At 40.7% G+C, this 15,230-nt stretch overlaps 1 pseudogene; it reads right to left on the bottom strand.

The window, feature by feature from the left end:
- Positions 1-11,667: 11,667 nt before the first annotated feature.
- On the bottom strand, positions 11,668-12,625 carry LOC122915418 (annotated as a pseudogene).
- Between the last annotated feature and the right edge of the window lie 2,605 nt (positions 12,626-15,230).

The following is a 15,230-nucleotide window of genomic DNA, read 5'->3' as shown; positions in this document are numbered from 1 at the left end:
TTTGTTCCCTTTGCCATATTAGGGAAATTCTCTACAATAATTCGCCCCAATATACCTTCTGCTCCCCTCTCTCTTTCTTCTTCTTCTGGAATCCCAATTATTTTAATGTTGTGTCATCTTATGGTGTCACTTATCTCTCAAATTCTCTCCCCGTGGTCCGGTGTCTGTTTGTCTCTCTTTTGATCATCTTCTTTATTCTCTGTCACTTGGTCTTCTATGTCACTAATTCTTTCTTCTGCCTCATTTATCCGAGCATTAAGAGCTTCCATTTTTAATTGCACCTCATTAATAAAAATTTTTTGATTTCAATTTGGTTAGATTTTAGTTCCTTTATTTCTCCAGAAAGGGCTTTTATCTTTCTGGAGAGGGTTTCTCTACTATCTTCTATGCCTTTTTCTAACCTGGCTCGAAACTTGAGAATCATCATTCTGAACTCTACATCTGTCATATTACCAATGCCCATATTGATTAGGTCCCTATCCTTCAGTACTGCTTCTTGTTCTTTTTGTGGTGAGTTTTTCCGCTTTGTCATTTTGTCCAGATAAGAATATATAAAGGAGCAAATAAAATGTTAAAAGGGTTGCAAAGACTCCAGGGAAATGTGCTTTAACCAAATCAGAAGAGAACCCAAATAATGGGAGGGAGAAAGGGGATAAACAAGAAAAAAAAAAAAAAAAGAAAACAAAACAAATAAGGAAAAATATTTTAAAAAAAGAAAATATATGTATATACAAAAAAATATAGTTAGATACAATGGAGGAGAAAATATGACTATAATAATGAAGGTTCAAAAAAGGATTATTATTATTATTTGGTAAGGTATTGTTAAGAGAAACTAGTTTAAAAAAAGTTAAAAGATGAAAGGGTAAAAGTTTAAAAAATTTAGCAGAAGAAAAAGAAAAGGAAAAAAATTAACTGCAAGACTAACGGATCATGGGGAGAAAGCCATGAATTCCTTGCTTTGCTTTCTCCTCCTCTCGAATTCCGCTGTTCTCCTTGGTAAGTGAAGTTGGTCTTGGCTGAGTTTCTTGTTGCTCTTCTGGGGGAGGGGCCTGGTGTAGTGATTCTCAAGTGTCTTTATCCGAGGTGGAATTGCACTGCCCTTACCAGGGGCGGGGCTGAGTAATCCACTCAGGTTTGCTTTCGGGAACTTTTGTTCCCTGAGCGCTTTCTGTAGAGTTCCGGAGGACGGGAATGATAATGGCAGCCTCCCAGTCTCTGGCCCAGAGGAGCTGAGAGCTCGGGGTCCCACTCCTCAGTGCGCCCTCAGAGAAAAGCACCCAATTGCTCCCATCTCCCTGGCCTCTGGTCGCATTTGGAGAAAAGCGGTCAGTCACTTGTTCTTGGAGAAAAGTGCCCAGTCACTCACTCACGCTTGGAGAAAAGCGCTCAATTGTTTCCATCTCCGTGGCCTCCGGCTGTGCTCTGAGCTTACCCAGCCTGCGACCGGTTCAAGGTAACCCTGAGCTGAGAGCTCACTCCTTGGCTTTGTTGCTGTAGCTGGCTTCCCCGCTCTAATACCTGTGAGCTCTGCGACACTCTGACACCCCCAGTCCTTCTGTGATTCCGTGGGGCCTGGGGTTACGCTGACCCCACGTGGACTTCCCCCAGGTTTAGCCTCTGGAGCAATGTCCCTCCATGGAGCAGACTTTTAAAAGTCCTGATTTTGTGCTCCGTTGCTCCGCCGCTTGCTGGGAGCCGGCCCCTCCCCCCGGGGTCTATCTTCCCGTTGCTTCAGACTCACTTCTCCGCTGGTCCTACCTTTCAGTAAGTAGTCGATTTTCTGTTTCTAGAATTGTTGCTCTTTTCTTCGATTTCCCATTGGATTTGTAGGTGTTCGCAATGTTTAGATAAGCTATCTAGCTGATTTCCTGCTACCTGATGTAGCCTCAGCCTGCTACTTCTCTGCCATCTTGACTCCTCTCTGAGTTCAGTCTTTAAAAAAAGAAAATCTTCATGTCAATGGAGATTTTGAGGTCTTGGATAAAAACTATTCAGTTACTCAGCAAAAAATCTATACAAATATTATGTGTGTGGGTGTGTGTATGAGTATGTGTGTGTATGTGTGTGTGTAATAAAAATCAAAGATCTTCATGGCATGACTTCTTCCCAGCAAAGATATGTTTTGTTATGCCAACTGCACAACAACCAATAAATCAGCCAGGGGAGGAAGAGCTGCTGATTTTATACTTAAAGAAAAAGGGACCACTTCAAAAAAAGTCAGAGGAGGGACGCCTGGGTGGCTCAGTTGGTTAAGCAGTTGCCTTCGGCTCGGGTCATGATCCCAGCGTCCTGGGATCGAGTCCCACATCGGGCTCCTTGCTTGGCAGGGAGCCTGCTTCTCCCTCTGCCTCTGCCTGCCACTCTGTCTGCCTGTGCTCACTCTCGCTCCTCTCTCTCTAATAAAAAAGAAAAAAAAAAAAAAGAGGATACTTAAAAAAGCCTTTCAGAGTAATTGTCAATACAGCTGTTTTATATTGGCATCCCGTTTCCTGCCTTCCCACATCGGGCTCCTTGCTTGGCAGGGAGCCTGCTTCTCCCTCCGCCTGCCTCTCTGTCTGCCTGTGCTCGCTCGCTGGCTCTCTCTCCCTCTATCCCTGACAAAAAAAAAAGAAAAAAAAAAAAAAAAAAGAAATAGTGTCCCAACACAAAGGATACCAAAGAGGTAATTTACAAGAATGCAGAAGCTCTTACTCTGTGAAAGACAAATACCATATGATCTCACTCATATGTGGAATTTAAGAAAGAAAACAGATGAACATTTGGGGCCAGGAAAAAGGTGGAGAGAGGAAAGCAAACCATAAGAGACTCTTTTTTTTTTTTTTAAAGATTTTATTTATTTAGTTGAGAGAGAGTGAGAGAGAGCATGAGGGAGAGAAGGTCAGAGGGAGAAGCTGATTCCTTACTGAGCAGGAAGTCCAATGTGGGACTTGATCTGACTCCAGGATCATGACTCGAGCCAAAGGTGGTTGCTTAACCAACTGAGCCACCCAGACAACCACAATAAGAGACTCTTAATGATAGAGAACAAACAGTATTGATAGAGGGATGGAATAGCTGGGCAGTGGGTATTAAGGAGGGCACTCGTTATGATGAGTACTGGGTGTTCTATGTAAGTGATGAATCACTGAATTCTACTCCAGAAACCAATATTGCAGGGTATGTTAACTGGCTAAAATTTTAATTAAAAAAAAAATCTGTTACTCTATAAACCCTTGCCCCTCCCCTTCACCCAGTTGGGTCTTTTTTAATTTTTTCATGCTTCTGTAGTGACTTCTTAGGTATCATGGGAAAAAACCTCTCCATATATGTTCTAAAAGGCTCTTGAGTGGCATGTCAGAGTCTTCTATGTTCACCTTCAGTTTCTTGCAAGGTCTGATGTGTTTTAATATGTTCAGATTCCCTTTATACCCTTTCTCCCCCTCTCAAAAGAAAACATTCATTAGGCTTAAGTTTCCCATTCAAATTCCAATCTAGTGAACATGTGATTACAAATTACATCTCTTGCACATCTTTTGCTTTTAGCTTCTGCACAAATTCAATATGGAACCCCCACTGTATTCTAGGGCATACACATGTTAAGACCAGTAAATATCCAGCATAAGGGGCAGAAAGGAAGAAAGTCATCATCCACACAGTACAGATCTTTCCCTATGTTGAGAAACAATTTAAAATATGGCTTTATCTTCCTCTAAGGTTTACCATTGTATTTGTTCAGGCCATCACCTTGATAAAGTTGCTATAGCCAAGAAGAGTTATGTGTACCCATGACACCAGGTGAAAAAGACTTTGAATCTATAAAGGTAAGGGAATGAAATGAAGACTTCAGACCTTAAAATAAGTCGGAAGAATTTTTCCTAATTCCTATGAGCAGCTCTGTTAATCAAATAATGGCAGAAAATACAGAGCTGATGGTTTTGCTATGGTACTTGGAAAGCCAGGCTTCTCTCAGTAAAGTACCTGATTGTAAGAGCCTATTTAGCCAGAGTTATTCCTTCTGGTTAAACAGTGATTTTGTTGTTTATGCAGTAAAACTTAAACTGACCCTGCCCCCCCCCCAGGGAACTTATTTAAAAGCAAGTCCAGGAAACCAATCCCAGGTAACAAAGTCCAAATACAAGGGCAGGGCAGGCCAGGTGGAGACATCCAATCAGTGGGGCGTGCATACTATCTCCCTAGCTACCAAGGAGTGTGGGCCTCACCTTTTGGGCGCCAATTCTGACCAAGGTGATAGGCTAGTTCAAATATCTACTAGGGTAAATTGTAATTCAATTGTTCACCTGTGTGTGACCTAGCATGACTATGCAGCTTTCTCTCTGTGTTGCAATCTCATTGGCCACCTGTGTGTGGCCAGGCCCAACCACATGGCCTTTGCTCTATAAAAGTTAGTCTGTAAGGCAGGGAGGGGTCACCCTCTCTGTAAGAGGTGGCCCTGACTGGTCAGTTTGTTGGTTGGTTTGATTCTTGATGCTTGGCGCAAAATAAAGCTTTGCTTGACCTTCGCTTTGTATCAGTCTCACTCCTTTGATTATGGACCTAACACTGATAAATTTAGGTGGTTGAATTTTTGTGGAAAATCCACTGTAAATGCACAAAAGTTGGCAACTTTTCTATCCTCAATTCCTGGCACTGTTGAGACACAAAGGAAAATGGTGAAGTTTCCTTAATCCCTAGAGATACTTTAGTTGTGGTGTTTTTAAAGGCCTTTGACCCTTCCTGGTACTGTGGGTAGTACCAGGGGTGTATAAAAGTGGGAGCTGTGGAGGGCCTCCACTAAACAGGGCTGCAGGCCCCTCAGATGTGAACATGAGACCCTAACCCAGTGAGACTTTTACATGGGGATTTTACACCTCATCTTGTTAATAAAACCTAATCTGTTTTTACAACAAAGAATTCTAGCACTGAAATTTCACATATGAAGGACTTTCACACATGAAGGATAAGAGTAGTTTATACAGATGCACAGCAAGGGGAGGCCGGGCTCTAAGCAGAGAGTTTTCAGTTTTTCCACAGTGACAGGGCTACCATCTCAGACTCACTGGGTGTTGTGGTTCTGCTCCTACCCGTCAGATGCATTGATAGGACAGAGGGGCAAGTCTTCTCACTGGATGACTGTGAGGAATGGGGAGGGTAGGAGGAAAAGAACATAGAAAGCTTAAAATGAACCTCTGTGCAGACACAGCTCCCATCAGGTCTTAAAGCATTGCTAACTTGAAACTTACATAGAGAGTGTTTCTTTTGTAAAAATAATTGTTTTGCCCAGTAATAACAATTCAAAAGAGCCAAATCAGATAACCCTGAAAAAGATTTTGCCTTCCCCTTCTTACCAGCCATATCTATCTATCTAGCTATCTATCTATATATATGGGAGATGAAAGTGGATAAGACCATGGTGAAGAGCCTGGGAGGTAAGGTATTAAATTTTTTAAAAAATTTAAATTCAAATGATTAACATATAGTGTTATTTGTTTCAGGGGTATAGGTCTATAACTCATCAGTCCTATATAATACCCAGTACTCATTATAATGCATAACCTCACCAATGTCTATCACCCAGCTACCCTTCACCCTCTTTTTTTCCAACAGACTTCAGTTTGTTTCCCAAGATTAAGAGGCTCTCTTGGTTTCTTTCTTCTCTGGTTTTGTCTTGTTTCATTTTACCACTCTTCCCCTATGAGCCTCTGCCTTGTTTCTAAAATTCTACATATGAGTGAGATCATGATAATTGTCTTTCTCTGATTGACTTATTTCACTTAGCATAATTACCTCTAGTTCCATCCATGTCATTGCAAATGAGAAGATTTCATTTTTTTTTTAATGGCTGCATAATTTTCTGTTGTATATGTATATACCACATCTTTATCAATTCATCTGTTGATGGATATTGGGGCTCTTTCCATACTTTGGCTCTTGTGGACATTGCTGCTTTAAACATTGGTGTGCATGTGCCCCTTTGAATCACTATGTTTGTATCTTTTGGATAAATACCTAGTAGTATAATTGCTGGGTTGTAGGGTAGTTCTATTTTTAAGGTTTTTTGAGGAATCTCCATATTGTCTTCCAGATTGGCTGTACCAGTTTGCATTCCAACCAATAGTGTAAGAGTGTTTGCCTTTCTCTGCATCTTCCCCAACATCTGGTATTTTCTCAGTTGTTCATTTAGCCATTCTGACAGGTGCAAGATGGTATTTCACACCTATTACGTGGTTTTGATTTATATTTTCCTGATGCTGAGTGATGTGGAGAATTTTTTTCATGTGTCTATTGGTCATTTGTATGTCTTCTTTGGAGAAATGTCTGTTCATGTCTTCTGCCCATTTATTGACTAGATTATTTGTTCTTTGGGTGTTGAGTTTGATAAGTTCTTTATAGATTTTGGATACTAGCCCTTTATCTGATATGTCATTTGCAAATATCTTCTCCCATTCTGCCCGTTGTCTTTTGGTTTTGTTGACTGTTTCCTTTGCTGTGCAGAAGCTTTTTATCTAGATGAAGTCCCAATGGTTCATTTTTGCCTTTGTTTCTCTTGACTTTGGAAAAGTCTCTAGCAGGCAATTGCTGTGGCTGAGTTCACAGAGATTGTTGCCTGTGTTCTCCTCAAGGCTTTTGATGGATTCCTGTCTCAAATTAGGGTTTTCTATCCATTTTGAGTCTGTTTTAGTGTATGGTGTAAGGAAGTGGTCCAATTTCATTTTTCTGCATGTGGCTGTCCAATTTTCCCAACACCATTTGTTGAAGAGACTGTCTTTTTTCCATGGGACATTCTTTCCTGCTTTGTTAAAGATTAGTTGACCATAGAGTTGAGGGTCCATTTCTGAGCTCTCTATTCTGTTCCATTGATCTATGTGTCAGTTTTAGTGTCAGTACCAAATTGTTGATGATTACAGCTTTATAATAGAGTTTGAAGTCTGGCACTGTGAAGCCACCAACTTTGGTTTTCTTTTTAACATTCCATTGGCTATTCAGGGTCCTTTCTGGTTCTATACAAATTTTAGGATTATTTGTTTTAACTATATGAAAAAATGTTGATGGTATTTTGACAGGGATTGCATTGAATGTGTATATTGCTCTGGGTGGCATAGACATTTTAATAATATTTGTTCTTCCAATACATGAGCATGGAATGTCTTTCCATTTCTTTATGTCTTCTCAATTTCTTTTATGAGTACTCTATGGTTTTCTGAGTACAGATTCTTTGCCCCTTTGGTTAGGTTTATCCCTAGGTATCTTATGGTTTTGTGTACAGTTGTAAATGGGATCAATTCCTTAATTTCTCTTTCTTCTGTCTCGTTGTTGCTGTATAGAAATGCAACTGATTTCTGTGCATTGATTTTATATCCTGCCACTTTATTGAATTCCTGTATGAGCTCTAGAAAATTTGGGGTGAAGTCTTTTTGGGTTTTCCACATAAAGTATCATGTCATCTGCAAATAATGAGAGGTTGGCTTCTTCTTTACCAACTTGTATGATTTTTATTTCTTTTTGTCGTCTGATTGCTGAGGTTAGGGATTATAGTACTATGTTGAACAACAGTGGTGATAGTGGACATCCCTGTCATTTCCTGACCTTAGGGGAAAACCTCTCAGTTTTTCCTCATTGAGAATGATATTTGCTGTGTCTTTTTTGGAGATGGTTTTTATGATATTGAGGTATATACCCTCTCTCCCTACACTGTGAAGAGTTTTAACCAGGGAAGGATGTATTTTGTTAAATGCTTTTTCTACATCTATTGAGAGGATTATAGGGTTCTTGTCCTTTCTTTTATTTATGTAGTGTATCACATTGACTGATTTGCAGATGTTGAACCACCTGTGAAGCCCAGAAATAAATCCCACTTCATCATGGTAAATAATCCTTTTAGTGTACTGTTGGACCCTATTGGCTAATATTTTGGTGAGAATTTTGGCATCCATATTCATCAGAGATATTGGTATGTAATTCTTTTTGGTGGGTCTTTGTCTGGTTTTGGAGTTAAGGTAATGCTGACCTCATAGAAAGAGTTTGGAAGTTTTCCTTCTATTTTTGTTTTTTGAAACAGCTTCGGAAGATTAGGTCTTAGTTATTCTTTAAATATTTGGTAGAATTTTTCTTGGATGCCATCTGGTTGAGACCCGATTTGTGACCCAGGATGTGATCTATTATGGAGAATGTTGCATGTGCTCTCAAGAAGAATGTGTATTTTGTTGCTTTAGGATGGAATGTCCTGAATATATCTGTGAAGTCCATCTGGTCCAGTGTATCATTCAAAGCCCTTATTTCCTTCTTCATCTTCTGCTTAGATGATCTGTCCATTTCAGTGAGGGTGGTGTTAAAGTCCCCTACTATTATTGTACTATTGTCAATGTGTTTCTTTGACTTTGTTATTAATGGGCTTATATAACTGGCTTATATAACTGCCCCATGTTAGGGGCATGAAGATTTACAATGGTTAGATCTTCTTGTTGAATGGGCCCTTTAATTGTGATATAGAGTCCTTCCTCATCTCTTAATACAGTCTTTGGTTTAAAATCTAAATTTTCTGATAAAGGATTGCCACCCCAGCTTCCTTTTGATGTCTATTAGCATGATAAATTGTTTACACCCCTCACTTTATATCTATAAGTGTCTTTGGGTCTGAAATGAGTCTCTTGCAGACAACATATCAATGGGTCTTGCTTTTTTATCCAACCTGATATGCTGTGTCTTTTGATTGGGGCATTTAGCCCATTTACATTCAGAGTAACTATTGAAATATATGAATTCAGTGCCACTGTATTGTCTGTAAGGTGATTGTTATTTATATTGCCTCTGTTCCTTTCTCATCTATGTTACTTTTGGGCTTTTTTTTTTTTTTCATTTACAGAATCTCCCTCAATATCTCTTGTAAGGCTGGCTTAGTGATCACAAATTCTTTTAGTTTCTTTCTATCCTGGAGGCTATTTATCTCTCTTTCTATTTTGAATGACGGCCTTGCTAGATAAAGTATTCTTGGCTGCATATTTTTCTTATTTAGCACCTGACTATATCATACCATTTTTTTTTTCTGGCCTCCCTGATCCCTGTGGATAGGCCTTCTGCTAGTCTAATGTTTCTATTCTTAGAGGTTACAGAGTCATACACTAGATTTGGCGTGTATTTTGGTCTGTTAGAAGAAACTCCATCCCAAAATTTTAAAGAAAGAAAAATTATATATATAAATAAGATTAAGTAAAATGAAGGGATAGAATATGACTGTGAAAATGAAAATTAAAAAAGATTTTTAAAAAGGAGTTGATAAAATAAGAAGTTGGTTGAAAAAAGGAAGAAGAAAAATTTTAAAAAAAGAAAAAATAAAGTAAATTAAAATAGAAAGACTAAAGAATCATGGGATAAAAGCCCTGAATTCTATGTACTGTATTCCCTACCACTGCAGTTTCTCAGTTCTCATTGATCAGTAAACTTCGTCTTGGGTGGATGTTCTTGCTGATCTTCTGGGAGAAGGCCTGTTGCATTGATTCTCAAATGTCTTTGCCCCAGGAATAATTTGCAGTGCCCTTGCCAGGGACCAGGCTAAGTAATCTGCTCTAGTTTACTGTCAGTGACTTTTGTTCCCTGAAGGCTTTCTGCACAGCCTTAGGGGATGAGAATGAAAATGGTAGCCTCCTAATCGCTGGCCCCAGAGCAGAAAGCTTGGAGTCCCATGCCTCAGTGTTCCCTCAGAGATAAACTATTAATTACTCCTGGGTTCCTGGTCTCTGACCACACTCCATGCTCACCAGGTGCTATGTCTCCTGGGGAGGAAAGGGGGTTTTCCTGGTTCTGCCTTACTATTTATAGCAACCTGAGCTGAGAGTCCATTCCTGGACTCACTCTTTGCAGTGGCTTCCCTCTCCAATGCCTGGGAGCTCTGCTGCATTCAGGAACCCCCCATCCTCCTGTGACCCTGAGGTTCCACACTGTCCTAGTGAGGGTTCCAACCCCCATCCACTTTGTCACCTAAGTGATGTCTCTTACCAGGACAGACTTCTAAGAGTTCTGATTTTGTGCTCCACTGTTCTATCACTTGCCAGTAACTGGCTTACAGAGGTTCCTTCCCCTCAAGGTCTATGTTCCTATATATTGCCTTGGATTTACTACTCTGTACCTCCTCCCTTGCAGAAAGTGGTCACTTTTCTATTTGTAGAGTTGCAGCTATTCTTTTCTTTGACTTCTGGTTGAATTTGCAGGTGTTCAGAATGGTTTGATAGCTATCAAGCTGAATTCCTTGGGACCAGACAGAATTAAGGTCTCCTACTCCCCAGCTGTCTTAGACTCCCTGGTAATAATTTTTTAAGTAAACTGTAATTAAAATTGTAGCTGAGTTGGATTTAGGGTTAGGTCAATAAGATATGATTCCTACTACTGAAAAGATGTTTTCAGGTCTTGTCTACACTTTGTGTAGATTTTCAGCAGCACAGTGAAATGAAGATGTATTTTCAGTAGATTTGCCAAGACAGAAAACCCCACTGAAGCATCTTTGGAGCACAGTGATATAAGTGGATTGAGGTACCCTGGTCTTACAGGTTGGGTCCTCTCTTTCTCCTTCCTTCCCACCTCCCTTGAAGAATCTACATTTTTTGATCTTTGAGGGAAGAGCATGGAATACAAACCTCCCTATATATGGGATGGTGGGGGAGGCAATGGGGGACATGGGAAGAAATCTCCACCCAATCACAGCCACAGAGATTGAGGCTGGTTTACCTTTGTTCTTTAGTGAGGAGGAACTGAATTTGGAAGGGAAGAAAAAAATTGTCTGTGAAATATTCTACCTGTAAGTAATTTTTCAGGGGATCCCTGAGTTATGAAAAGTTAGAGTTAAGAAAAATATCAGCCTATGTACTTTTTAAAAATGATTTGGTTCATATATACAATGCAGTATTACTCAGCCATCAGAAGGGATGAAAACCTTCCTTTTATATTGACATGGTTGGAACTGGAGGGTATTATGTTAAGTGAAAAAAGTTAGTCAGAGAAAGACAATTATATGGTTTCACTCATATGTAAATAAGAAATAGTGCAAAGAATCATAAAAAAAAGGGGAAGGAAAGCTGAATGGGAAGGGGTTAGAGACAGAGACAAACCATGAGAAACCCTTGACTCTGGGAAACAAACTGAGCATTGCAGAAGGGGAAGTGGGTGGGGGATGGTTTAATTATGTGATGGGCATTAAGGAGGGCACGCGATGTGATGAGCACTGGGTGTTATATGCAACTGATGAATCATTGGCTAATTTAATTTAAATCTTAAAAATATGCTTTCTTAAAAAAATAAAAATACTTCCTCAACATAAAAAAAGTGATTTGAACTACTATAAATCCACAAGCAATGGCTCAGACAAGGTGCTTCTGGGATGCCTGAGTGGCTCAATCAGTTAAGCAGCTGCCTTCTGCTCAGGTCATGATCCCAGGGTCCTGGGATCGAGTCCCACATCAGGCTCCTTGCTCAGCAGGGAGCCTGCTTCTCCCTCTGCCTCCACCTGCCACTCTGCCTGCCTGTGCGCTCTCTCTCTCTCTCTCTCTTTATATCTGACAAATAAATAAATAAAATCTTAGAAAAAAAATGGCCATAGTGCTTCTGAACCATTTCACCCCTCTCTACCAGGTCTAAGCTGCATGGAGGACAGAATGGACTCCCCCACCTCTGTTTAGGGATCAGAAGATGAAGGGGTCATTACTGTTGGGTGTGAGTGCCAGGAAGAAGTAACCCAAGGAGATTGATATCCACTGGTAAGCCTGCCAGAGGTCCAAGGGGTACAGCAAATGGCACTAAAGAAATCCCTGACACCATATTAGCACTACTGACAGATGTACTGCCACCTACCCCCGCCCCCCACATGCTAGTCAAGCTTATTCAAGTCTGGTCCTTCACAGCAGGGTGGAAATAGAGGTGCTCAATGGCCTTTCCTTTGGTGAGCCATGACCTGAAGTCAGATTGCCAAACCTTGTCCAGGAAATCCAAGACGTCAGGGCTGACGAGGTTCTGGTTTGCATTGTAGAAAACATGTTCCCATCATGTACAGGAATAACTGCCCAAGATATCATTGAAAGGTGGATCTAATTCCATGTTGTACTTGTCAGTATAGTCATACAACATATGTAATCTGACTCTAGAACCTTGGCTCTGTTCACTGGCTGATTATAATTATGTCCATGGAATAAGGGCTACTTCTAGAAGACCATACAACCCAATATGTTGCCAGCATACAACCCAAGCTCCACATATCCATCCTATGTATAATTGTATGTCTGATAGTCCAAAGTAGCTCAAGACCCTTGAAATATCAGGAAGCAACTGACCAGGATGGTAAAACTCAGCCAAACCCCAGTCTATTCACTGTAGCTTTCTGTGCTCATGACCAGTCATAACATTATGGACCTTCATTTCTGTGTGCATAATTCCCATGGAATGATAATACTCCAGGGCCTTTGGAATCTCACACATGTAAAATCAAGTATCATAGTCTGTTAACTTCTAGTACAATTGCTTGAATACTGTCATTCACATGTTCAAAAACAGAAGTAGGTTTTCGTGACACAGGGTGTTTCACAGTGTCTGCCAGTGTAATGATTTGGGGATCACCTCATAAATTCTCCAAAATTTTTATTTCACACTTGATTTTCTTTGTCTTTATTGGATTGAGAAAGTTTTTTAAAGATTTATTTATTTATTTATGAGAGACAGAGAGAGAACACAAGCAAGGAGGAGGGGCAGAGGGAGAGGGAGAAACAGACCCTTCACTGGGCAGGTAGCCCAGTGAGCTTGATCAAGGGCTTGATCCCAGGACCCTGGGGTCATGACCTGAGCCAAAGGTAGATGCATTTTTTAAAAGATTTTATTTATTTATTTGTTAGAGAGAATGAGAGAGATAGAAGACAAGCAGTGGGGGAGGAGCAGAAGGAGAAGCAGACTCCCTACCAGCAAGGACCCCAATGTGGGCCTCAGTTCCAGGACCCTGGGATCATCATCTGAGCTAAAGGCAGACTACTTAACCAAATGAGCCACCCAGGTGCCTTGGATTGAGAATTTTAACAACTTCTTCATTATTTTCAATGTCAGTGTTGGCACGGATCTGACATGTTAGACAGGGTGGCCAACAAAGCTGGACTTGACGTTTGGAGATCTGGTCATCCCCAGGTTCAGAAGCTTCTGCGGGCAAGACCTTGTTTCAGACCTGTTTTCTTCACACTTTGGTGGAAGCAGCAGCAGAGTTTTTGGAAACTTAGTTTTGAATCTCAGTTAAGTTAGTTTTCCTTCTATACCCAAATCACTTTTTTTTTTTTTTTTTTAAAGTATACCTGTTTTACAGAAAGTCACATATCCACACCTACCTCATGATTGTTCACCTCCCTCCCACACTGACTTCCTCTTCCTGGTTCTTGTCTCAGTGAAAGGTCCCCTTTAGTCACTCTGTTGTGCAAATGACACACTTGGGAATTGCCCCCACAGCCAGTCAAGGCCCATCACCGATAGCTCAAATCAGTCTGTGCCATTTCTACTTATGGTTTTCTATTACCATGAGGTGTAGTGACCAGCCATCTTGGTGTGCCCAAGGCAGAGGGGGTTCCCAGCATGTGGCCTGTTAACCTTAAAATTGGGATGGTCTTGGGAAACTGGTCCCCATTTGCTTGAGATAGAGGGGTTTCTGGAGATGTAATACTCTCAGAGTGCAGTCTGGAAAAATCTAAAGCAAGCTGGGGCAAGTTGTTCACCCTAGTTTTAAGACTACGTGGTTAACTTTCCTGAACACCCGACCCCTCTTTCCTCTCTTCTCCAAGTTCCATTCTATGAATGTGTCATCCTTCTTTGCCACCTCAGGGCCTTTATTTATGCTTTTTTTTTTTTTTAAGATTTTATTTATTTATTTGACAGAGAGAGATCACAAGCAGGCAGAGAGGCAGGCAGAGAGAGAGAGAAGGAAGCAGGCTCCCAGCTGAGCAGAGAGCCCGATGCGGGGCTTGATCCCAGGACCCTGCGATCGTGACCTGAGCCGAAGGCAGCGGCTTAACCCACTGAGCCACCCAGGCGCCCCTATTTATGCTTTTTTTTGTTATTGTTGTTCTCTTCCTTTTCCTGCAGATTATCTCTTCCCAACCATCAGATTTTAGCTATATATTATTTCCTTAGAGAAATTCCCCTGATACCTAAGACCAGGGCAGATGTCCTTGTGATAGTCTTTCTTATTATTTGTTCACTTCTTTATGACACCTATTAGAATAGTAATTATGCTATTCAATGTGTGTCTCTCTGGCTGAGGTATAAACACCTCAAGTGGGGACCACATGCACATGGTATTCTTTAACATGGTCCCCAGTGCTTGGCACAGTGCCTGCCACAAAGTAAGTGTGCATGAGTTATATATTGAATGAATGTCTCCTTTTTACCATCTTATGGTTATAGTGTCTGTTTCCACAGCCACAATATTTCCACGGCAAAATGGTCAGATGACTCTATTTTCTATAACATATATTTAATTAAATTATGTTTCAAGTGCCTGGAATAATTGGCCCCTCCCTTTGTTTGCACTACAATTCTTTCAGCAAATCAAACTGAATGATTCAATCCTCCTTCCCAAGAATTACATTCTAGGGAAAAACTATGGGCACAGAAATGTCTGTAACCATATGAACTGCTATCCATTAGGTAGCCTATTTTTTTTTTATCCTGTGTGCATTTTGAAGCAAGACTCTACATTTCAAGAAGTCTGAGAAATAGACCCACTCCATCACATATCACTAAATTAATATTTTACCAACGATACTATGGATTCATAAAGAAGAGGAGTCACACTGCAAAACTCATAGCAGGTACTCAAGGAACTATTACAAGAGATGGCTCTATTCTTCTCCTCTAGGTGTCTCTCTCTCTCTCTCTCTTTTTTTTTTTTTCCAAAAATTTTATTTATTTATTTGACAGAGAGAGAGATCACAAGCAGGCAGAGAGGTAGGCAGAGAGAGAGGGGAAAGCAGACTCTCCACCGAGCAGAAAGCCTGATGCGGGGCTTGATTCCAGGAACCTGAGATCATGACCTGAGCTGAAGTAGAGGCTAAACCCACTGAGCCATCCAGGCACGCCTACGTGTTCCTCTCTTGATGTCATTTTCCCCACCCCTTTCACCCGTCAGTGTGGCCTCTAAAATCGTGTTGCTTCAGGATAATTTGGGGCCTGCCCATAGTCTGTATACCTCTCACAACAAAGCAAAAACCCCAATCTAGGCCTGTAAGTCAGTTTCATGT

Source organism: Neovison vison, chromosome 8 (assembly GCF_020171115.1).
Source record: "Neovison vison isolate M4711 chromosome 8, ASM_NN_V1, whole genome shotgun sequence".
NCBI classification, from domain to species: domain Eukaryota; kingdom Metazoa; phylum Chordata; class Mammalia; order Carnivora; family Mustelidae; genus Neogale; species Neogale vison.
Note: the sequence above shows the minus strand (reverse complement) of the source record. Positions and strands in the feature narration are given on the sequence as shown.